The following is a 20695-nucleotide window of genomic DNA, read 5'->3' on the forward strand; positions in this document are numbered from 1 at the left end:
CAGGTGTTGTTCAGCAACCAGTCACAGGCCGCAGCCGCCCTCTTTCAAAAGGGCTGGGCGCAAGATCTGCGCAGGGCTAAGAAACCATCCTGGGGGTGAAAGAAAGAGCAAGCTGGACCAGAGCCCATTGTCCAGGAGTCGGCTAAGGAAGAAGTTGAGATGGTTGCCCGTGCCTGGAAGCGAAGCTGCTTTTCAGTCAGCTTCTCTTTTCTTAGGGCGCGTTGTCTGCAAAGATGTTCAGCCTGTGTTGCCCTGTAAATTGGTCTGCAGGTTACTAGCTATGGCTTCCAGCCCGGCGGGAGGCCCAGATACTATGGAAATGAAGCCTGCTATTATTAAAAGTAAAAAGCCACAACGCTGGTGGCCACCACGCCCGCTGCGGCTGCTAAGAGTGATAGCGGTAAGACTGAGAATACTAGGATTTTGCAAGGCCTAAAGAGTGCAAGAGAGAAAGCGAATGTAAAAGAAGCAAGTGTGCAGTGTAAAAAGTGAATGTAAAAATGGCATAGAGGAGAGTGACCCCTGCTGGTGGAAGTGAGGAAAAGCAAAAGCCTACAGCACCTGGTATTCCCAGGCGGTCTCCCATCCAAGTACTAACCAGGCCCGACCCTGCTTAGCTTCCGAGATCAGACGAGATCGGGCGTGTTCAGGGTGGTGTGGCCGTAGGCAGAGACAGGCTTCTCACTTACTCCTCTTCTACTTTGCAGCCTGGCTGCTGGCAGCCCTTTGCACTACTTCACGCTAGACCTTTTTCTTCACTTTTTGCCTTCTCTTAAGGGAACTTCATACTCCAACAGGAGCAGTGCAAGAGCTGGGGGCGGCCCTTATACCCACAGGTGTTGTTCAGCAACCAGTCACAGGCCGCAGCCGCCCTCTTTCAAAAGGGCTGGGCGCAAGGTCTGCGCAGGGCTAAGAAACCATCCTGGGGGTGAAAGAAAGAGCAAGCTGGACCAGAGCCCATTGTCCAGGAGTCGGCTAAGGAAGAAGTTGAGATGGTTGCCCGTGCCTGGAAGCGAAGCTGCTTTTCAGTCAGCTTCTCTTTTCTTAGGGCGCGTTGTCTGCAAAGATGTTCAGCCTGTGTTGCCCTGTAAATTGGTCTGCAGGTTACTAGCTATGGCTTCCAGCCCGGCGGGAGGCCCAGATACTATGGAAATGAAGCCTGCTATTATTAAAAGTAAAAAGCCACAACGCTGGTGGCCACCACGCCCGCTGCGGCTGCTAAGAGTGATAGCGGTAAGACTGAGAATACTAGGATTTTGCAAGGCCTAAAGAGTGCAAGAGAGAAAGCGAATGTAAAAGAAGCAAGTGTGCAGTGTAAAACGTGAATGTAAAAATGGCATAGAGGAGAGTGACCCCTGCTGGTGGAAGTGAGGAAAAGCAAAAGCCTACAGCACCTGGTATTCCCAGGCGGTCTCCCATCCAAGTACTAACCAGGCCCGACCCTGCTTAGCTTCCGAGATCAGACGAGATCGGGCGTGTTCAGGGTGGTGTGGCCGTAGGCAGAGACAGACTTCTCACTTACTCCTCTTCTACTTTGCAGCCTGGCTGCTGGCAGCTCTTTGCACTACTTCACGCTAGACCTTTTTCTTCACTTTTTGCCTTCTCTTAAGGGAACTTCATACTCCAACAGGAGCAGTGCAAGAGCTGGGGGCGGCCCTTATACCCACAGGTGTTGTTCAGCAACCAGTCACAGGCCGCAGCCGCCCTCTTTCAAAAGGGCTGGGCGCAAGGTCTGCGCAGGGCTAAGAAACCATCCCGGGGGTGAAAGAAAGAGCAAGCTGGACCAGAGCCCATTGTCCAGGAGTCGGCTAAGGAAGAAGTTGAGATGGTTGCCCGTTCCTGGAAGCGAAGCTGCTTTTCAGTCAGCTTCTCTTTTATTAGGGCGCGTTGTCTGCAAAGATGTTCAGCCTGTGTTGCCCTGTAAATTGGTCTGCAGGTTACTAGCTATGGCTTCCAGCCCGGCGGGAGGCCCAGATACTATGGAAATGAAGCCTGCTATTATTAAAAGTAAAAAGCCACAACGCTGGTGGCCACCACGCCCGCTGCGGCTGCTAAGAGTGATAGCGGTAAGACTGAGAATACTAGGATTTTGCAAGGCCTAAAGAGTGCAAGAGAGAAAGCGAATGTAAAAGAAGCAAGTGTGCAGTGTAAAAAGTGAATGTAAAAATGGCATAGAGGAGAGTGACCCCTGCTGGTGGAAGTGAGGAAAAGCAAAAGCCTACAGCACCTGGTATTCCCAGGCGGTCTCCCATCCAAGTACTAACCAGGCCCGACCCTGCTTAGCTTCCGAGATCAGACGAGATCGGGCGTGTTCAGGGTGGTGTGGCCGTAGGCAGAGACAGGCTTCTCACTTACTCCTCTTCTACTTTGCAGCCTGGCTGCTGGCAGCCCTTTGCACTACTTCACGCTAGACCTTTTTCTTCACTTTTTGCCTTCTCTTAAGGGAACTTCATACTCCAACAGGAGCAGTGCAAGAGCTGGGGGCGGCCCTTATACCCACAGGTGTTGTTCAGCAACCAGTCACAGGCCGCAGCCGCCCTCTTTCAAGAGGGCTGGGCGCAAGGTCTGCGCAGGGCTAAGAAACCATCCCGGGGGTGAAAGAAAGAGCAAGCTGGACCAGAGCCCATTGTCCAGGAGTCGGCTAAGGAAGAAGTTGAGATGGTTGCCCGTGCCTGGAAGCGAAGCTGCTTTTCAGTCAGCTTCTCTTTTCTTAGGGCACGTTGTCTGCAAAGATGTTCAGCCTGTGTTGCCCTGTAAATTGGTCTGCAGGTTACTAGCTATGGCTTCCAGCCCGGCGGGAGGCCCAGATACTATGGAAATGAAGCCTGCTATTATTAAAAGAAAAAAGCCACAACGCTGGTGGCCACCACGCCCGCTGCGGCTGCTAAGAGTGATAGCGGTAAGACTGAGAATACTAGGATTTTGCAAGGCCTAAAGAGTGCAAGAGAGAAAGCGAATGTAAAAGAAGCAAGTGTGCAGTGTAAAAAGTGAATGTAAAAATGGCATAGAGGAGAGTGACCCCTGCTGGTGGAAGTGAGGAAAAGCAAAAGCCTACAGCACCTGGTATTCCCAGGCGGTCTCCCATCCAAGTACTAACCAGGCCCGACCCTGCTTAGCTTCCGAGATCAGACGAGATCGGGCATGTTCAGGGTGGTGTGGCCGTAGGCAGAGACAGGCTTCTCACTTACTCCTCTTCTACTTTGCAGCCTGGCTGCTGGCAGCCCTTTGCACTACTTCACGCTAGACCTTTTTCTTCACTTTTTGCCTTCTCTTAAGGGAACTTCATACTCCAACAGGAGCAGTGCAAGAGCTGGGGGCGGCCCTTATACCCACAGGTCTTGTTCAGCAACCAGTCACAGGCCGCAGCCGCCCTCTTTCAAAAGGGCTGGGCGCAAGATCTGCGCAGGGCTAAGAAACCATCCTGGGGGTGAAAGAAAGAGCAAGCTGGACCAGAGCCCATTGTCCAGGAGTCGACTAAGGAAGAAGTTGAGATGGTTGCCCGTGCCTGGAAGCGAAGCTGCTTTTCAGTCAGCTTCTCTTTTCTTAGGGCGCGTTGTCTGCAAAGATGTTCAGCCTGTGTTGCCCTGTAAATTGGTCTGCAGGTTACTAGCTATGGCTTCCAGCCCGGCGGGAGGCCCAGATACTATGGAAATGAAGCCTGCTATTATTAAAAGTAAAAAGCCACAACGCTGGTGGCCACCACGCCCGCTGCGGCTGCTAAGAGTGATAGCGGTAAGACTGAGAATACTAGGATTTTGCAAGGCCTAAAGAGTGCAAGAGAGAAAGCGAATGTAAAAGAAGCAAGTGTGCAGTGTAAAAAGTGAATGTAAAAATGGCATAGAGGAGAGTGACCCCTGCTGGTGGAAGTGAGGAAAAGCAAAAGCCTACAGCACCTGGTATTCCCAGGCGGTCTCCCATCCAAGTACTAACCAGGCCCGACCCTGCTTAGCTTCCGAGATCAGACGAGATCGGGCGTGTTCAGGGTGGTGTGGCCGTAGGCAGAGACAGGCTTCTCACTTACTCCTCTTCTACTTTGCAGCCTGGCTGCTGGCAGCCCTTTGCACTACTTCACGCTAGACCTTTTTCTTCACTTTTTGCCTTCTCTTAAGGGAACTTCATACTCCAACAGGAGCAGTGCAAGAGCTGGGGGCGGCCCTTATACCCACAGGTGTTGTTCAGCAACCAGTCACAGGCCGCAGCCGCCCTCTTTCAAAAGGGCTGGGCGCAAGGTCTGCGCAGGGCTAAGAAACCATCCTGGGGGTGAAAGAAAGAGCAAGCTGGACCAGAGCCCATTGTCCAGGAGTCGGCTAAGGAAGAAGTTGAGATGGTTGCCCGTGCCTGGAAGCGAAGCTGCTTTTCAGTCAGCTTCTCTTTTCTTAGGGCGCGTTGTCTGCAAAGATGTTCAGCCTGTGTTGCCCTGTAAATTGGTCTGCAGGTTACTAGCTATGGCTTCCAGCCCGGCGGGAGGCCCAGATACTATGGAAATGAAGCCTGCTATTATTAAAAGTAAAAAGCCACAACGCTGGTGGCCACCACGCCCGCTGCGGCTGCTAAGAGTGATAGCGGTAAGACTGAGAATACTAGGATTTTGCAAGGCCTAAAGAGTGCAAGAGAGAAAGCGAATGTAAAAGAAGCAAGTGTGCAGTGTAAAACGTGAATGTAAAAATGGCATAGAGGAGAGTGACCCCTGCTGGTGGAAGTGAGGAAAAGCAAAAGCCTACAGCACCTGGTATTCCCAGGCGGTCTCCCATCCAAGTACTAACCAGGCCCGACCCTGCTTAGCTTCCGAGATCAGACGAGATCGGGCGTGTTCAGGGTGGTGTGGCCGTAGGCAGAGACAGACTTCTCACTTACTCCTCTTCTACTTTGCAGCCTGGCTGCTGGCAGCTCTTTGCACTACTTCACGCTAGACCTTTTTCTTCACTTTTTGCCTTCTCTTAAGGGAACTTCATACTCCAACAGGAGCAGTGCAAGAGCTGGGGGCGGCCCTTATACCCACAGGTGTTGTTCAGCAACCAGTCACAGGCCGCAGCCGCCCTCTTTCAAAAGGGCTGGGCGCAAGGTCTGCGCAGGGCTAAGAAACCATCCCGGGGGTGAAAGAAAGAGCAAGCTGGACCAGAGCCCATTGTCCAGGAGTCGGCTAAGGAAGAAGTTGAGATGGTTGCCCGTTCCTGGAAGCGAAGCTGCTTTTCAGTCAGCTTCTCTTTTATTAGGGCGCGTTGTCTGCAAAGATGTTCAGCCTGTGTTGCCCTGTAAATTGGTCTGCAGGTTACTAGCTATGGCTTCCAGCCCGGCGGGAGGCCCAGATACTATGGAAATGAAGCCTGCTATTATTAAAAGTAAAAAGCCACAACGCTGGTGGCCACCACGCCCGCTGCGGCTGCTAAGAGTGATAGCGGTAAGACTGAGAATACTAGGATTTTGCAAGGCCTAAAGAGTGCAAGAGAGAAAGCGAATGTAAAAGAAGCAAGTGTGCAGTGTAAAAAGTGAATGTAAAAATGGCATAGAGGAGAGTGACCCCTGCTGGTGGAAGTGAGGAAAAGCAAAAGCCTACAGCACCTGGTATTCCCAGGCGGTCTCCCATCCAGGTACTAACCAGGCCCGACCCTGCTTAGCTTCCGAGATCAGACGAGATCGGGCGTGTTCAGGGTGGTGTGGCCGTAGGCAGAGACAGGCTTCTCACTTACTCCTCTTCTACTTTGCAGCCTGGCTGCTGGCAGCCCTTTGCACTACTTCACGCTAGACCTTTTTCTTCACTTTTTGCCTTCTCTTAAGGGAACTTCATACTCCAACAGGAGCAGTGCAAGAGCTGGGGGCGGCCCTTATACCCACAGGTGTTGTTCAGCAACCAGTCACAGGCCGCAGCCGCCCTCTTTCAAGAGGGCTGGGCGCAAGGTCTGCGCAGGGCTAAGAAACCATCCCGGGGGTGAAAGAAAGAGCAAGCTGGACCAGAGCCCATTGTCCAGGAGTCGGCTAAGGAAGAAGTTGAGATGGTTGCCCGTGCCTGGAAGCGAAGCTGCTTTTCAGTCAGCTTCTCTTTTCTTAGGGCGCGTTGTCTGCAAAGATGTTCAGCCTGTGTTGCCCTGTAAATTGGTCTGCAGGTTACTAGCTATGGCTTCCAGCCCGGCGGGAGGCCCAGATACTATGGAAATGAAGCCTGCTATTATTAAAAGTAAAAAGCCACAACGCTGGTGGCCACCACGCCCGCTGCGGCTGCTAAGAGTGATAGCGGTAAGACTGAGAATACTAGGATTTTGCAAGGCCTAAAGAGTGCAAGAGAGAAAGCGAATGTAAAAGAAGCAAGTGTGCAGTGTAAAAAGTGAATGTAAAAATGGCATAGAGGAGAGTGACCCCTGCTGGTGGAAGTGAGGAAAAGCAAAAGCCTACAGCACCTGGTATTCCCAGGTGGTCTCCCATCCAAGTACTAACCAGGCCCGACCCTGCTTAGCTTCCGAGATCAGACGAGATCGGGCGTGTTCAGGGTGGTGTGGCTGTAGGCAGAGACAGGCTTCTCACTTACTCCTCTTCTACTTTGCAGCCTGGCTGCTGGCAGCTCTTTGCACTACTTCACGCTAGACCTTTTTCTTCACTTTTTGCCTTCTCTTAAGGGAACTTCATACTCCAACAGGAGCAGTGCAAGAGCTGGGGGCGGCCCTTATACCCACAGGTGTTGTTCAGCAACCAGTCACAGGCCGCAGCCGCCCTCTTTCAAAAGGGCTGGGCGCAAGGTCTGCGCAGGGCTAAGAAACCATCCCGGGGGTGAAAGAAAGAGCAAGCTGGACCAGAGCCCATTGTCCAGGAGTCGGCTAAGGAAGAAGTTGAGATGGTTGCCCGTGCCTGGAAGCGAAGCTGCTTTTCAGTCAGCTTCTCTTTTCTTAGGGCGCGTTGTCTGCAAAGATGTTCAGCCTGTGTTGCCCTGTAAATTGGTCTGCAGGTTACTAGCTATGGCTTCCAGCCCGGCGGGAGGCCCAGATACTATGGAAATGAAGCCTGCTATTATTAAAAGTAAAAAGCCACAACGCTGGTGGCCACCACGCCCGCTGCGGCTGCTAAGAGTGATAGCGGTAAGACTGAGAATACTAGGATTTTGCAAGGCCTAAAGAGTGCAAGAGAGAAAGCGAATGTAAAAGAAGCAAGTGTGCAGTGTAAAAAGTGAATGTAAAAATGGCATAGAGGAGAGTGACCCCTGCTGGTGGAAGTGAGGAAAAGCAAAAGCCTACAGCACCTGGTATTCCCAGGCGGTCTCCCATCCAAGTACTAACCAGGCCCGACCCTGCTTAGCTTCCGAGATCAGACGAGATCGGGCGTGTTCAGGGTGGTGTGGCCGTAGGCAGAGACAGGCTTCTCACTTACTCCTCTTCTACTTTGCAGCCTGGCTGCTGGCAGCCCTTTGCACTACTTCACGCTAGACCTTTTTCTTCACTTTTTGCCTTCTCTTAAGGGAACTTCATACTCCAACAGGAGCAGTGCAAGAGCTGGGGGCGGCCCTTATACCCACAGGTGTTGTTCAGCAACCAGTCACAGGCCGCAGCCGCCCTCTTTCAAAAGGGCTGGGCGCAAGATCTGCGCAGGGCTAAGAAACCATCCTGGGGGTGAAAGAAAGAGCAAGCTGGACCAGAGCCCATTGTCCAGGAGTCGGCTAAGGAAGAAGTTGAGATGGTTGCCCGTGCCTGGAAGCGAAGCTGCTTTTCAGTCAGCTTCTCTTTTCTTAGGGCGCGTTGTCTGCAAAGATGTTCAGCCTGTGTTGCCCTGTAAATTGGTCTGCAGGTTACTAGCTATGGCTTCCAGCCCGGCGGGAGGCCCAGATACTATGGAAATGAAGCCTGCTATTATTAAAAGTAAAAAGCCACAACGCTGGTGGCCACCACGCCCGCTGCGGCTGCTAAGAGTGATAGCGGTAAGACTGAGAATACTAGGATTTTGCAAGGCCTAAAGAGTGCAAGAGAGAAAGCGAATGTAAAAGAAGCAAGTGTGCAGTGTAAAAAGTGAATGTAAAAATGGCATAGAGGAGAGTGACCCCTGCTGGTGGAAGTGAGGAAAAGCAAAAGCCTACAGCACCTGGTATTCCCAGGCGGTCTCCCATCCAAGTACTAACCAGGCCCGACCCTGCTTAGCTTCCGAGATCAGACGAGATCAGGCGTGTTCAGGGTGGTGTGGCCGTAGGCAGAGACAGGCTTCTCACTTACTCCTCTTCTACTTTGCAGCCTGGCTGCTGGCAGCCCTTTGCACTACTTCACGCTAGACCTTTTTCTTCACTTTTTGCCTTCTCTTAAGGGAACTTCATACTCCAACAGGAGCAGTGCAAGAGCTGGGGGCGGCCCTTATACCCACAGGTGTTGTTCAGCAACCAGTCACAGGCCGCAGCCGCCCTCTTTCAAAAGGGCTGGGCGCAAGGTCTGCGCAGGGCTAAGAAACCATCCTGGGGGTGAAAGAAAGAGCAAGCTGGACCAGAGCCCATTGTCCAGGAGTCGGCTAAGGAAGAAGTTGAGATGGTTGCCCGTGCCTGGAAGCGAAGCTGCTTTTCAGTCAGCTTCTCTTTTCTTAGGGCGCGTTGTCTGCAAAGATGTTCAGCCTGTGTTGCCCTGTAAATTGGTCTGCAGGTTACTAGCTATGGCTTCCAGCCCGGCGGGAGGCCCAGATACTATGGAAATGAAGCCTGCTATTATTAAAAGTAAAAAGCCACAACGCTGGTGGCCACCACGCCCGCTGCGGCTGCTAAGAGTGATAGCGGTAAGACTGAGAATACTAGGATTTTGCAAGGCCTAAAGAGTGCAAGAGAGAAAGCGAATGTAAAAGAAGCAAGTGTGCAGTGTAAAAAGTGAATGTAAAAATGGCATAGAGGAGAGTGACCCCTGCTGGTGGAAGTGAGGAAAAGCAAAAGCCTACAGCACCTGGTATTCCCAGGCGGTCTCCCATCCAAGTACTAACCAGGCCCGACCCTGCTTAGCTTCCGAGATCAGACGAGATCGGGCGTGTTCAGGGTGGTGTGGCCGTAGGCAGAGACAGGCTTCTCACTTACTCCTCTTCTACTTTGCAGCCTGGCTGCTGGCAGCCCTTTGCACTACTTCACGCTAGACCTTCTTCTTCACTTTTTGCCTTCTCTTAAGGGAACTTCATACTCCAACAGGAGCAGTGCAAGAGCTGGGGGGCGGCCCTTATACCCACAGGTGTTGTTCAGCAACCAGTCACAGGCCGCAGCCGCCCTCTTTCAAAAGGGCTGGGCGCAAGGTCTGCACAGGGCTAAGAAACCATCCCGGGGGTGAAAGAAAGAGCAAGCTGGACCAGAGCCCATTGTCCAGTAGTCGGCTAAGGAAGAAGTTGAGATGGTTGCCCGTGCCTGGAAGCGAAGCTGCTTTTCAGTCAGCTTCTCTTTTCTTAGGGCGCGTTGTCTGCAAAGATGTTCAGCCTGTGTTGCCCTGTAAATTGGTCTGCAGGTTACTAGCTATGGCTTCCAGCCCGGCGGGAGGCCCAGATACTATGGAAATGAAGCCTGCTATTATTAAAAGTAAAAAGCCACAACGCTGGTGGCCACCACGCCCGCTGCGGCTGCTAAGAGTGATAGCGGTAAGACTGAGAATACTAGGATTTTGCAAGGCCTAAAGAGTGCAAGAGAGAAAGCGAATGTAAAAGAAGCAAGTGTGCAGTGTAAAAAGTGAATGTAAAAATGGCATAGAGGAGAGTGACCCCTGCTGGTGGAAGTGAGGAAAAGCAAAAGCCTACAGCACCTGGTATTCCCAGGTGGTCTCCCATCCAAGTACTAACCAGGCCCGACCCTGCTTAGCTTCCGAGATCAGACGAGAAAGGGCGTGTTCAGGGTGGTGTGGCTGTAGGCAGAGACAGGCTTCTCACTTACTCCTCTTCTACTTTGCAGCCTGGCTGCTGGCAGCCCTTTGCACTACTTCACGCTAGACCTTTTTCTTCACTTTTTGCCTTCTCTTAAGGGAACTTCATACTCCAACAGGAGCAGTGCAAGAGCTGGGGGCGGCCCTTATACCCACAGGTGTTGTTCAGCAACCAGTCACAGGCCGCAGCCGCCCTCTTTCAAAAGGGCTGGGCGCAAGGTCTGCGCAGGGCTAAGAAACCATCCCGGGGGTGAAAGAAAGAGCAAGCTGGACCAGAGCCCATTGTCCAGTAGTCGGCTAAGGAAGAAGTTGAGATGGTTGCCCGTGCCTTGAAGCGAAGCTGCTTTTCAGTCAGCTTCTCTTTTCTTAGGGCGCGTTGTCTGCAAAGATGTTCAGCCTGTGTTGCCCTGTAAATTGGTCTGCAGGTTACGAGCTATGGCTTCCAGCCCGGCGGGAGGCCCAGATACTATGGAAATGAAGCCTGCTATTATTAAAAGAAAAAAGCCACAACGCTGGTGGCCACCACGCCCGCTGCGGCTGCTAAGAGTGATAGCGGTAAGACTGAGAATACTAGGATTTTGCAAGGCCTAAAGAGTGCAAGAGAGAAAGCGAATGTAAAAGAAGCAAGTGTGCAGTGTAAAAAGTGAATGTAAAAATGGCATAGAGGAGAGTGACCCCTGCTGGTGGAAGTGAGGAAAAGCAAAAGCCTACAGCACCTGGTATTCCCAGGCGGTCTCCCATCCAAGTACTAACCAGGCCCGACCCTGCTTAGCTTCCGAGATCAGACGAGATCGGGCGTGTTCAGGGTGGTGTGGCCGTAGGCAGAGACAGGCTTCTCACTTACTCCTCTTCTACTTTGCAGCCTGGCTGCTGGCAGCCCTTTGCACTACTTCACGCTAGACCTTCTTCTTCACTTTTTGCCTTCTCTTAAGGGAACTTCATACTCCAACAGGAGCAGTGCAAGAGCTGGGGGGCGGCCCTTATACCCACAGGTGTTGTTCAGCAACCAGTCACAGGCCGCAGCCGCCCTCTTTCAAAAGGGCTGGGCGCAAGGTCTGCGCAGGGCTAAGAAACCATCCCGGGGGTGAAAGAAAGAGCAAGCTGGACCAGAGCCCATTGTCCAGTAGTCGGCTAAGGAAGAAGTTGAGATGGTTGCCCGTGCCTGGAAGCGAAGCTGCTTTTCAGTCAGCTTCTCTTTTCTTAGGGCGCGTTGTCTGCAAAGATGTTCAGCCTGTGTTGCCCTGTAAATTGGTCTGCAGGTTACTAGCTATGGCTTCCAGCCCGGCGGGAGGCCCAGATACTATGGAAATGAAGCCTGCTATTATTAAAAGTAAAAAGCCAGAACGCTGGTGGCCACCACGCCCGCTGCGGCTGCTAAGAGTGATAGCGGTAAGACTGAGAATACTAGGATTTTGCAAGGCCTAAAGAGTGCAAGAGAGAAAGCGAATGTAAAAGAAGCAAGTGTGCAGTGTAAAAAGTGAATGTAAAAATGGCATAGAGGAGAGTGACCCCTGCTGGTGGAAGTGAGGAAAAGCAAAAGCCTACAGCACCTGGTATTCCCAGGCGGTCTCCCATCCAAGTACTAACCAGGCCCGACCCTGCTTAGCTTCCGAGATCAGACGAGAAAGGGCGTGTTCAGGGTGGTGTGGCTGTAGGCAGAGACAGGCTTCTCACTTACTCCTCTTCTACTTTGCAGCCTGGCTGCTGGCAGCCCTTTGCACTACTTCACGCTAGACCTTTTTCTTCACTTTTTGCCTTCTCTTAAGGGAACTTCATACTCCAACAGGAGCAGTGCGAGAGCTGGGGGCGGCCCTTATACCCACAGGTGTTGTTCAGCAACCAGTCACAGGCCGCAGCCGCCCTCTTTCAAAAGGGCTGGGCGCAAGGTCTGCGCAGGGCTAAGAAACCATCCCGGGGGTGAAAGAAAGAGCAAGCTGGACCAGAGCCCATTGTCCAGTAGTCGGCTAAGGAAGAAGTTGAGATGGTTGCCCGTGCCTGGAAGCGAAGCTGCTTTTCAGTCAGCTTCTCTTTTCTTAGGGCGCGTTGTCTGCAAAGATGTTCAGCCTGTGTTGCCCTGTAAATTGGTCTGCAGGTTACGAGCTATGGCTTCCAGCCCGGCGGGAGGCCCAGATACTATGGAAATGAAGCCTGCTATTATTAAAAGAAAAAAGCCACAACGCTGGTGGCCACCACGCCCGCTGCGGCTGCTAAGAGTGATAGCGGTAAGACTGAGAATACTAGGATTTTGCAAGGCCTAAAGAGTGCAAGAGAGAAAGCGAATGTAAAAGAAGCAAGTGTGCAGTGTAAAAAGTGAATGTAAAAATGGCATAGAGGAGAGTGACCCCTGCTGGTGGAAGTGAGGAAAAGCAAAAGCCTACAGCACCTGGTATTCCCAGGCGGTCTCCCATCCAAGTACTAACCAGGCCCGACCCTGCTTAGCTTCCGAAATCAGACGAGATCGGGCGTGTTCAGGGTGGTGTGGCCGTAGGCGGAGACAAACTTCTCACTTACTCCTCTTCTACTTTGCAGCCTGGCTGCTGGCAGCTCTTTGCACTACTTCACGCTAGACCTTTTTCTTCACTTTTTGCCTTCTCTTAAGGGAACTTCATACTCCAACAGGAGCAGTGCAAGAGCTGGGGGCGGCCCTTATACCCACAGGTGTTGTTCAGCAACCAGTCACAGGCCGCAGCCGCCCTCTTTCAAAAGGGCTGGGCGCAAGGTCTGCGCAGGGCTAAGAAACCATCCCGGGGGTGAAAGAAAGAGCAAGCTGGACCAGAGCCCATTGTCCAGGAGTCGGCTAAGGAAGAAGTTGAGATGGTTGCCCGTGCCTGGAAGCGAAGCTGCTTTTCAGTCAGCTTCTCTTTTCTTAGGGCACGTTGTCTGCAAAGATGTTCAGCCTGTGTTGCCCTGTAAATTGGTCTGCAGGTTACTAGCTATGGCTTCCAGCCCGGCGGGAGGCCCAGATACTATGGAAATGAAGCCTGCTATTATTAAAAGTAAAAAGCCACAACGCTGGTGGCCACCACGCCCGCTGCGGCTGCTAAGAGTGATAGCGGTAAGACTGAGAATACTAGGATTTTGCAAGGCCTAAAGAGTGCAAGAGAGAAAGCGAATGTAAAAGAAGCAAGTGTGCAGTGTAAAAAGTGAATGTAAAAATGGCATAGAGGAGAGTGACCCCTGCTGGTGGAAGTGAGGAAAAGCAAAAGCCTACAGCACCTGGTATTCCCAGGCGGTCTCCCATCCAAGTACTAACCAGGCCCGACCCTACTTAGCTTCCGAGATCAGACGAGATCGGGCGTGTTCAGGGTGGTGTGGCCGTAGGCAGAGACAGGCTTCTCACTTACTCCTCTTCTACTTTGCAGCCTGGCTGCTGGCAGCTCTTTGCACTACTTCACGCTAGACCTTCTTCTTCACTTTTTGCCTTCTCTTAAGGGAACTTCATACTCCAACAGGAGCAGTGCAAGAGCTGGGGGGCGGCCCTTATACCCACAGGTGTTGTTCAGCAACCAGTCACAGGCCGCAGCCGCCCTCTTTCAAAATGGCTGGGCGCAAGGTCTGCGCAGGGCTAAGAAACCATCCCGGGGGTGAATGAAAGAGCAAGCTGGACCAGAGCCCATTGTCCAGTAGTCGGCTAAGGAAGAAGTTGAGATGGTTGCCCGTGCCTGGAAGCGAAGCTGCTTTTCAGTCAGCTTCTCTTTTCTTAGGGCGCGTTGTCTGCAAAGATGTTCAGCCTGTGTTGCCCTGTAAATTGGTCTGCAGGTTACTAGCTATGGCTTCCAGCCCGGCGGGAGGCCCAGATACTATGGAAATGAAGCCTGCTATTATTAAAAGTAAAAAGCCACAACGCTGGTGGCCACCACGCCCGCTGCGGGTGCTAAGAGTGATAGCGGTAAGACTGAGAATACTAGGATTTTGCAAGGCCTAAAGAGTGCAAGAGAGAAAGCGAATGTAAAAGAAGCAAGTGTGCAGTGTAAAAAGTGAATGTAAAAATGGCATAGAGGAGAGTGACCCCTGCTGGTGGAAGTGAGGAAAAGCAAAAGCCTACAGCACCTGGTATTCCCAGGCGGTCTCCCATCCAAGTACTAACCAGGCCCGACCCTGCTTAGCTTCCGAGATCAGACGAGATCGGGCGTGTTCAGGGTGGTGTGGCCGTAGGCAGAGACAGGCTTCTCACTTACTCCTCTTCTACTTTGCAGCCTGGCTGCTGGCAGCTCTTTGCACTACTTCACGCTAGACCTTCTTCTTCACTTTTTGCCTTCTCTTAAGGGAACTTCATACTCCAACAGGAGCAGTGCAAGAGCTGGGGGGCGGCCCTTATACCCACAGGTGTTGTTCAGCAACCAGTCACAGGCCGCAGCCGCCCTCTTTCAAAAGGGCTGGGCGCAAGGTCTGCGCAGGGCTAAGAAACCATCCCGGGGGTGAAAGAAAGAGCAAGCTGGACCAGAGCCCATTGTCCAGGAGTCGGCTAAGGAAGAAGTTGAGATGGTTGCCCGTGCCTGGAAGCGAAGCTGCTTTTCAGTCAGCTTCTCTTTTCTTAGGGCGCGTTGTCTGCAAAGATGTTCAGCCTGTGTTGCCCTGTAAATTGGTCTGCAGGTTACTAGCTATGGCTTCCAGCCCGGCGGGAGGCCCAGATACTATGGAAATGAAGCCTGCTATTATTAAAAGTAAAAAGCCACAACGCTGGTGGCCACCACGCCCGCTGCGGGTGCTAAGAGTGATAGCGGTAAGACTGAGAATACTAGGATTTTGCAAGGCCTAAAGAGTGCAAGAGAGAAAGCGAATGTAAAAGAAGCAAGTGTGCAGTGTAAAAATTGAATGTAAAAATGGCATAGAGGAGAGTGACCCCTGCTGGTGGAAGTGAGGAAAAGCAAAAGCCTACAGCACCTGGTATTCCCAGGCGGTCTCCCATCCAAGTACTAACCAGGCCCGACCCTGCTTAGCTTCCGAGATCAGACGAGATCGGGCGTGTTCAGGGTGGTGTGGCCGTAGGCAGAGACAGGCTTCTCACTTACTCCTCTTCTACTTTGCAGCCTGGCTGCTGGCAGCCCTTTGCACTACTTCACGCTAGACCTTTTTCTTCACTTTTTGCCTTCTCTTAAGGGAACTTCATACTCCAACAGGAGCAGTGCAAGAGCTGGGGGCGGCCCTTATACCCACAGGTGTTGTTCAGCAACCAGTCACAGGCCGCAGCCGCCCTCTTTCAAAAGGGCTGGGCGCAAGGTCTGCGCAGGGCTAAGAAACCATCCCGGGGGTGAAAGAAAGAGCAAGCTGGACCAGAGCCCATTGTCCAGGAGTCGGCTAAGGAAGAAGTTGAGATGGTTGCCCGTGCCTGGAAGCGAAGCTGCTTTTCAGTCAGCTTCTCTTTTCTTAGGGCACGTTGTCTGCAAAGATGTTCAGCCTGTGTTGCCCTGTAAATTGGTCTGCAGGTTACTAGCTATGGCTTCCAGCCCGGCGGGAGGCCCAGATACTATGGAAATGAAGCCTGCTATTATTAAAAGTAAAAAGCCACAACGCTGGTGGCCACCACGCCCGCTGCGGCTGCTAAGAGTGATAGCGGTAAGACTGAGAATACTAGGATTTTGCAAGGCCTAAAGAGTGCAAGAGAGAAAGCGAATGTAAAAGAAGCAAGTGTGCAGTGTAAAAAGTGAATGTAAAAATGGCATAGAGGAGAGTGACCCCTGCTGGTGGAAGTGAGGAAAAGCAAAAGCCTACAGCACCTGGTATTCCCAGGCGGTCTCCCATCCAAGTACTAACCAGGCCCGACCCTGCTTAGCTTCCGAGATCAGACGAGATCGGGCGTGTTCAGGGTGGTGTGGCCGTAGGCGGAGACAAACTTCTCACTTACTCCTCTTCTACTTTGCAGCCTGGCTGCTGGCAGCTCTTTGCACTACTTCACGCTAGACCTTTTTCTTCACTTTTTGCCTTCTCTTAAGGGAACTTCATACTCCAACAGGAGCAGTGCAAGAGCTGGGGGCGGCCCTTATACCCACAGGTGTTGTTCAGCAACCAGTCACAGGCCGCAGCCGCCCTCTTTCAAAAGGGCTGGGCGCAAGGTCTGCGCAGGGCTAAGAAACCATCCCGGGGGTGAAAGAAAGAGCAAGCTGGACCAGAGCCCATTGTCCAGGAGTCGGCTAAGGAAGAAGTTGAGATGGTTGCCCGTGCCTGGAAGCGAAGCTGCTTTTCAGTCAGCTTCTCTTTTCTTAGGGCACGTTGTCTGCAAAGATGTTCAGCCTGTGTTGCCCTGTAAATTGGTCTGCAGGTTACTAGCTATGGCTTCCAGCCCGGCGGGAGGCCCAGATACTATGGAAATGAAGCCTGCTATTATTAAAAGTAAAAAGCCACAACGCTGGTGGCCACCACGCCCGCTGCGGCTGCTAAGAGTGATAGCGGTAAGACTGAGAATACTAGGATTTTGCAAGGCCTAAAGAGTGCAAGAGAGAAAGCGAATGTAAAAGAAGCAAGTGTGCAGTGTAAAAAGTGAATGTAAAAATGGCATAGAGGAGAGTGACCCCTGCTGGTGGAAGTGAGGAAAAGCAAAAGCCTACAGCACCTGGTATTCCCAGGCGGTCTCCCATCCAAGTACTAACCAGGCCCGACCCTGCTTAGCTTCCGAGATCAGACGAGATCGGGCGTGTTCAGGGTGGTGTGGCCGTAGGCAGAGACAGGCTTCTCACTTACTCCTCTTCTACTTTGCAGCCTGGCTGCTGGCAGCTCTTTGCACTACTTCACGCTAGACCTTTTTCTTCACTTTTCGCCTTCTCTTAAGGGAACTTCATACTCCAACAGGAGCAGTACAAGAGCTGGGGGGAGGCCCTTATACCCACAGGTGTTGTTCAGCAACCAGTCACAGGCCGCAGCCGCCCTCTTTCAAAAGGGCTGGTCGCAAGGTCTGCGCAGGGCTAAGAAACCATCCCGGGGGTGAAAGAAAGAGCAAGCTGGACCAGAGCCCATTGTCCAGGAGTCGGCTAAGGAAGAAGTTGAGATGGTTGCCCGTGCCTGGAAGCGAAGCTGCTTTTCAGTCAGCTTCTCTTTTCTTAGGGCGCGTTGTCTGCAAAGATGTTCAGCCTGTGTTGCCCTGTAAATTGGTCTGCAGGTTACTAGCTATGGCTTCCAGCCCGGCGGGAGGCCCAGATACTATGGAAATGAAGCCTGCTATTATTAAAAGTAAAAAGCCACAACGCTGGTGGCCACCACGCCCGCTGCGGCTGCTAAGAGTGATAGCGGTAAGACTGAGAATACTAGGATTTTGCAAGGCCTAAAGAGTGCAAGAGAGAAAGCGAATGTAAAAGAAGCAAGTGTGCAGTGTAAAAAGTGAATGTAAAAATGGCATAGAGGAGAGTGACCCTGCTGGTGGAAGTGAGGAAAAGCAAAAGCCTACAGCACCTGGTATTCCCAGGCGGTCTCCCATCCAAGTACTAACCAGGCACGACCCTGCTTAGCTTCCGAGATCAGACGAGATCGGGCGTGTTGAGAGTGGTGTGGCCGTAGGCAGAGACAGGCTTCTCACTTACTCCTCTTCTACTTTGCAGCCTGGCTGCTGGCAGCTCTTTGCACTACTTCACGCTAGACCTTTTTCTTCACTTTTTGCCTTCTCTTAAGGGAACTTCATACTCCAACAGGAGCAGTGCAAGAGCTGGGGGCGGCCCTTATACCCACAGGTGTTGTTCAGCAACCAGTCACAGGCCACAGCCGCCCTCTTTCAAAAGGGCTGGGCGCAAGGTCTGCGCAGGGCTAAGAAACCATCCCGGGGGTGAAAGAAAGAGCAAGCTGGACCAGAGCCCATTGTCCAGGAGTCGGCTAAGGAAGAAGTTGAGATGGTTGCCCGTGCCTGGAAGCGAAGCTGCTTTTCAGTCAGCTTCTCTTTTCTTAGGGCGCGTTGTCTGCAAAGATGTTCAGCCTGTGTTGCCCTGTAAATTGGTCTGCAGGTTACTAGCTATGGCTTCCAGCCCGGCGGGAGGCCCAGATACTATGGAAATGAAGCCTGCTATTATTAAAAGTAAAAAGCCACAACGCTGGTGGCCACCACGCCCGCTGCGGCTGCTAAGAGTGATAGCGGTAAGACTGAGAATACTAGGATTTTGCAAGGCCTAAAGAGTGCAAGAGAGAAAGCGAATGTAAAAGAAGTAAGTGTGCAGTGTAAAAATTGAATGTAAAAATGGCATAGAGGAGAGTGACCCCTGCTGGTGGAAGTGAGGAAAAGCAAAAGCCTACAGCACCTGGTATTCCCAGGCGGTCTCCCATCCAAGTACTAACCAGGCCCGACCCTGCTTAGCTTCCGAGATCAGACGAGATCGGGCGTGTTCAGGGTGGTGTGGCCGTAGGCAGAGACAGGCTTCTCACTTACTCCTCTTCTACTTTGCAGCCTGGCTGCTGGCAGCTCTTTGCACTACTTCACGCTAGACCTTTTTCTTCACTTTTTGCCTTCTCTTAAGGGAACTTCATACTCCAACAGGAGCAGTGCAAGAGCTGGGGGCGGCCCTTATACCCACAGGTGTTGTTCAGCAACCAGTCACAGGCCGCAGCCGCCCTCTTTCAAAAGGGCTGGGCGCAAGGTCTGCGCAGGGCTAAGAAACCATCCCGGGGGTGAAAGAAAGAGCAAGCTGGACCAGAGCCCATTGTCCAGGAGTCGGCTAAGGAAGAAGTTGAGATGGTTGCCCGTGCCTGGAAGCGAAGCTGCTTTTCAGTCAGCTTCTCTTTTCTTAGGGCGCGTTGTCTGCAAAGATGTTCAGCCTGTGTTGCCCTGTAAATTGGTCTGCAGGTTACTAGCTATGGCTTCCAGCCCGGCGGGAGGCCCAGATACTATGGAAATGAAGCCTGCTATTATTAAAAGTAAAAAGCCACAACGCTGGTGGCCACCACGCCCGCTGCGGCTGCTAAGAGTGATAGCGGTAAGACTGAGAATACTAGGATTTTGCAAGGCCTAAAGAGTGCAAGAGAGAAAGCGAATGTAAAAGAAGCAAGTGTGCAGTGTAAAAATTGAATGTAAAAATGGCATAGAGGAGAGTGACCCCTGCTGGTGGAAGTGAGGAAAAGCAAAAGCCTACAGCACCTGGTATTCCCAGGCGGTCTCCCATCCAAGTACTAACCAGGCCCGACCCTGCTTAGCTTCCGAGATCAGACGAGATCGGGCGTGTTCAGGGTGGTGTGGCCGTAGGCAGAGACAGGCTTCTCACTTACTCCTCTTCTACTTTGCAGCCTGGCTGCTGGCAGCCCTTTGCACTACTTCACGCTAGACCTTTTTCTTCACTTTTTGCCTTCTCTTAAGGGAACTTCATACTCCAACAGGAGCAGTGCAAGAGCTGGGGGCGGCCCTTATACCCACAGGTGTTGTTCAGCAACCAGTCACAGGCCGCAGCCGCCCTCTTTCAAAAGGGCTGGGCGCAAGGTCTGCGCAGGGCTAAGAAACCATCCCGGGGGTGAAAGAAAGAGCAAGCTGGACCAGAGCCCATTGTCCAGGAGTCGGCTAAGGAAGAAGTTGAGATGGTTGCCCGTGCCTGGAAGCGAAGCTGCTTTTCAGTCAGCTTCTCTTTTCTTAGGGCACGTTGTCTGCAAAGATGTTCAGCCTGTGTTGCCCTGTAAATTGGTCTGCAGGTTACTAGCTATGGCTTCCAGCCCGGCGGGAGGCCCAGATACTATGGAAATGAAGCCTGCTATTATTAAAAGTAAAAAGCCACAACGCTGGTGGCCACCACGCCCGCTGCGGCTGCTAAGAGTGATAGCGGTAAGACTGAGAATACTAGGATTTTGCAAGGCCTAAAGAGTGCAAGAGAGAAAGCGAATGTAAAAGAAGCAAGTGTGCAGTGTAAAAAGTGAATGTAAAAATGGCATAGAGGAGAGTGACCCCTGCTGGTGGAAGTGAGGAAAAGCAAAAGCCTACAGCACCTGGTATTCCCAGGCGGTCTCCCATCCAAGTACTAACCAGGCCCAACCCTGCTTAGCTTCCGAGATCAGACGAGATCGGGCGTGTTCAGGGTGGTGTGGCCGTAGGCGGAGACAAACTTCTCACTTACTCCTCTTCTACTTTGCAGCCTGGCTGCTGGCAGCTCTTTGCACTACTTCACGCTAGACCTTTTTCTTCACTTTTTGCCTTCTCTTAAGGGAACTTCATACTCCAACAGGAGCAGTGCAAGAGCTGGGGGCGGCCCTTATACCCACAGGTGTTGTTCAGCAACCAGTCACAGGCCGCAGCCGCCCTCTTTCAAAAGGGCTGGGCGCAAGGTCTGCGCAGGGCTAAGAAACCATCCCGGGGGTGAAAGAAAGAGCAAGCTGGACCAGAGCCCATTGTCCAGGAGTCGGCTAAGGAAGAAGTTGAGATGGTTGCCCGTGCCTGGAAGCGAAGCTGCTTTTCAGTCAGCTTCTCTTTTCTTAGGGCACGTTGTCTGCAAAGATGTTCAGCCTGTGTTGCCCTGTAAATTGGTCTGCAGGTTACTAGCTATGGCTTCCAGCCCGGCGGGAGGCCCAGATACTATGGAAATGAAGCCTGCTATTATTAAAAGTAAAAAGCCACAACGCTGGTGGCCACCACGCCCGCTGCGGCTGCTAAGAGTGATAGCGGTAAGACTGAGAATACTAGGATTTTGCAAGGCCTAAAGAGTGCAAGAGAGAAAGCGAATGTAAAAGAAGCAAGTGTGCAGTGTAAAAAGTGAATGTAAAAATGGCATAGAGGAGAGTGACCCCTGCTGGTGGAAGTGAGGAAAAGCAAAAGCCTACAGCACCTGGTATTCCCAGGCGGTCTCCCATCCAAGTACTAACCAGGCCCGACCCTGCTTAGCTTCCGAGATCAGACGAGATCGGGCGTGTTCAGGGTGGTGTGGCCGTAGGCAGAGACAGGCTTCTCACTTACTCCTCTTCTA

The 20695-nt window shown here is 52.2% G+C and overlaps 25 non-coding genes across 25 annotated transcripts; all 25 read right to left on the reverse strand.

Moving 5' to 3' along the window:
• Positions 1–549: 549 nt before the first annotated feature.
• Positions 550–668, reverse strand: LOC142189667 (5S ribosomal RNA). Its single transcript, XR_012713628.1, has one exon. It is a non-coding gene; the product is annotated as a 5S ribosomal RNA (ribosomal RNA).
• Positions 669–1382: 714 nt separating this feature from the next.
• Positions 1383–1501, reverse strand: LOC142189668 (5S ribosomal RNA). Its single transcript, XR_012713629.1, has one exon. It is a non-coding gene; the product is annotated as a 5S ribosomal RNA (ribosomal RNA).
• Positions 1502–2215: 714 nt separating this feature from the next.
• On the reverse strand, positions 2216–2334 carry LOC142189669 (5S ribosomal RNA). Its single transcript, XR_012713630.1, has one exon. It is a non-coding gene; the product is annotated as a 5S ribosomal RNA (ribosomal RNA).
• Positions 2335–3048: 714 nt separating this feature from the next.
• Positions 3049–3167, reverse strand: LOC142189764 (5S ribosomal RNA). The gene has a single exon (XR_012713719.1). It is a non-coding gene; the product is annotated as a 5S ribosomal RNA (ribosomal RNA).
• Positions 3168–3881: 714 nt separating this feature from the next.
• Positions 3882–4000, reverse strand: LOC142189672 (5S ribosomal RNA). The gene has a single exon (XR_012713632.1). It is a non-coding gene; the product is annotated as a 5S ribosomal RNA (ribosomal RNA).
• Positions 4001–4714: 714 nt separating this feature from the next.
• LOC142189673 (5S ribosomal RNA) lies at positions 4715–4833 on the reverse strand. The gene has a single exon (XR_012713633.1). It is a non-coding gene; the product is annotated as a 5S ribosomal RNA (ribosomal RNA).
• Positions 4834–5547: 714 nt separating this feature from the next.
• On the reverse strand, positions 5548–5666 carry LOC142189726 (5S ribosomal RNA). Its single transcript, XR_012713683.1, has one exon. It is a non-coding gene; the product is annotated as a 5S ribosomal RNA (ribosomal RNA).
• A 714-nt stretch (positions 5667–6380) lies between these two features.
• Positions 6381–6499, reverse strand: LOC142189705 (5S ribosomal RNA). Its single transcript, XR_012713663.1, has one exon. It is a non-coding gene; the product is annotated as a 5S ribosomal RNA (ribosomal RNA).
• Positions 6500–7213: 714 nt separating this feature from the next.
• LOC142189674 (5S ribosomal RNA) lies at positions 7214–7332 on the reverse strand. The gene has a single exon (XR_012713634.1). It is a non-coding gene; the product is annotated as a 5S ribosomal RNA (ribosomal RNA).
• A 714-nt stretch (positions 7333–8046) lies between these two features.
• Positions 8047–8165, reverse strand: LOC142189793 (5S ribosomal RNA). The gene has a single exon (XR_012713747.1). It is a non-coding gene; the product is annotated as a 5S ribosomal RNA (ribosomal RNA).
• Positions 8166–8879: 714 nt separating this feature from the next.
• LOC142189675 (5S ribosomal RNA) lies at positions 8880–8998 on the reverse strand. Its single transcript, XR_012713635.1, has one exon. It is a non-coding gene; the product is annotated as a 5S ribosomal RNA (ribosomal RNA).
• A 715-nt stretch (positions 8999–9713) lies between these two features.
• LOC142190237 (5S ribosomal RNA) lies at positions 9714–9832 on the reverse strand. The gene has a single exon (XR_012714162.1). It is a non-coding gene; the product is annotated as a 5S ribosomal RNA (ribosomal RNA).
• Positions 9833–10546: 714 nt separating this feature from the next.
• LOC142189676 (5S ribosomal RNA) lies at positions 10547–10665 on the reverse strand. Its single transcript, XR_012713636.1, has one exon. It is a non-coding gene; the product is annotated as a 5S ribosomal RNA (ribosomal RNA).
• A 715-nt stretch (positions 10666–11380) lies between these two features.
• On the reverse strand, positions 11381–11499 carry LOC142190270 (5S ribosomal RNA). Its single transcript, XR_012714192.1, has one exon. It is a non-coding gene; the product is annotated as a 5S ribosomal RNA (ribosomal RNA).
• A 714-nt stretch (positions 11500–12213) lies between these two features.
• Positions 12214–12332, reverse strand: LOC142189912 (5S ribosomal RNA). Its single transcript, XR_012713859.1, has one exon. It is a non-coding gene; the product is annotated as a 5S ribosomal RNA (ribosomal RNA).
• A 714-nt stretch (positions 12333–13046) lies between these two features.
• LOC142189816 (5S ribosomal RNA) lies at positions 13047–13165 on the reverse strand. The gene has a single exon (XR_012713768.1). It is a non-coding gene; the product is annotated as a 5S ribosomal RNA (ribosomal RNA).
• Positions 13166–13880: 715 nt separating this feature from the next.
• On the reverse strand, positions 13881–13999 carry LOC142189677 (5S ribosomal RNA). Its single transcript, XR_012713637.1, has one exon. It is a non-coding gene; the product is annotated as a 5S ribosomal RNA (ribosomal RNA).
• A 715-nt stretch (positions 14000–14714) lies between these two features.
• Positions 14715–14833, reverse strand: LOC142189678 (5S ribosomal RNA). Its single transcript, XR_012713638.1, has one exon. It is a non-coding gene; the product is annotated as a 5S ribosomal RNA (ribosomal RNA).
• A 714-nt stretch (positions 14834–15547) lies between these two features.
• Positions 15548–15666, reverse strand: LOC142189679 (5S ribosomal RNA). Its single transcript, XR_012713639.1, has one exon. It is a non-coding gene; the product is annotated as a 5S ribosomal RNA (ribosomal RNA).
• A 714-nt stretch (positions 15667–16380) lies between these two features.
• Positions 16381–16499, reverse strand: LOC142189680 (5S ribosomal RNA). Its single transcript, XR_012713640.1, has one exon. It is a non-coding gene; the product is annotated as a 5S ribosomal RNA (ribosomal RNA).
• A 714-nt stretch (positions 16500–17213) lies between these two features.
• Positions 17214–17332, reverse strand: LOC142190239 (5S ribosomal RNA). Its single transcript, XR_012714164.1, has one exon. It is a non-coding gene; the product is annotated as a 5S ribosomal RNA (ribosomal RNA).
• Positions 17333–18046: 714 nt separating this feature from the next.
• On the reverse strand, positions 18047–18165 carry LOC142189681 (5S ribosomal RNA). The gene has a single exon (XR_012713641.1). It is a non-coding gene; the product is annotated as a 5S ribosomal RNA (ribosomal RNA).
• Positions 18166–18879: 714 nt separating this feature from the next.
• On the reverse strand, positions 18880–18998 carry LOC142189683 (5S ribosomal RNA). The gene has a single exon (XR_012713643.1). It is a non-coding gene; the product is annotated as a 5S ribosomal RNA (ribosomal RNA).
• Positions 18999–19712: 714 nt separating this feature from the next.
• Positions 19713–19831, reverse strand: LOC142191030 (5S ribosomal RNA). Its single transcript, XR_012714648.1, has one exon. It is a non-coding gene; the product is annotated as a 5S ribosomal RNA (ribosomal RNA).
• Positions 19832–20545: 714 nt separating this feature from the next.
• On the reverse strand, positions 20546–20664 carry LOC142189684 (5S ribosomal RNA). The gene has a single exon (XR_012713644.1). It is a non-coding gene; the product is annotated as a 5S ribosomal RNA (ribosomal RNA).
• Positions 20665–20695: the final 31 nt, after the last annotated feature.

Source organism: Leptodactylus fuscus, chromosome 1 (genome assembly GCF_031893055.1).
Source record: "Leptodactylus fuscus isolate aLepFus1 chromosome 1, aLepFus1.hap2, whole genome shotgun sequence".
Taxonomy (NCBI): Eukaryota; Metazoa; Chordata; class Amphibia; order Anura; family Leptodactylidae; genus Leptodactylus; species Leptodactylus fuscus.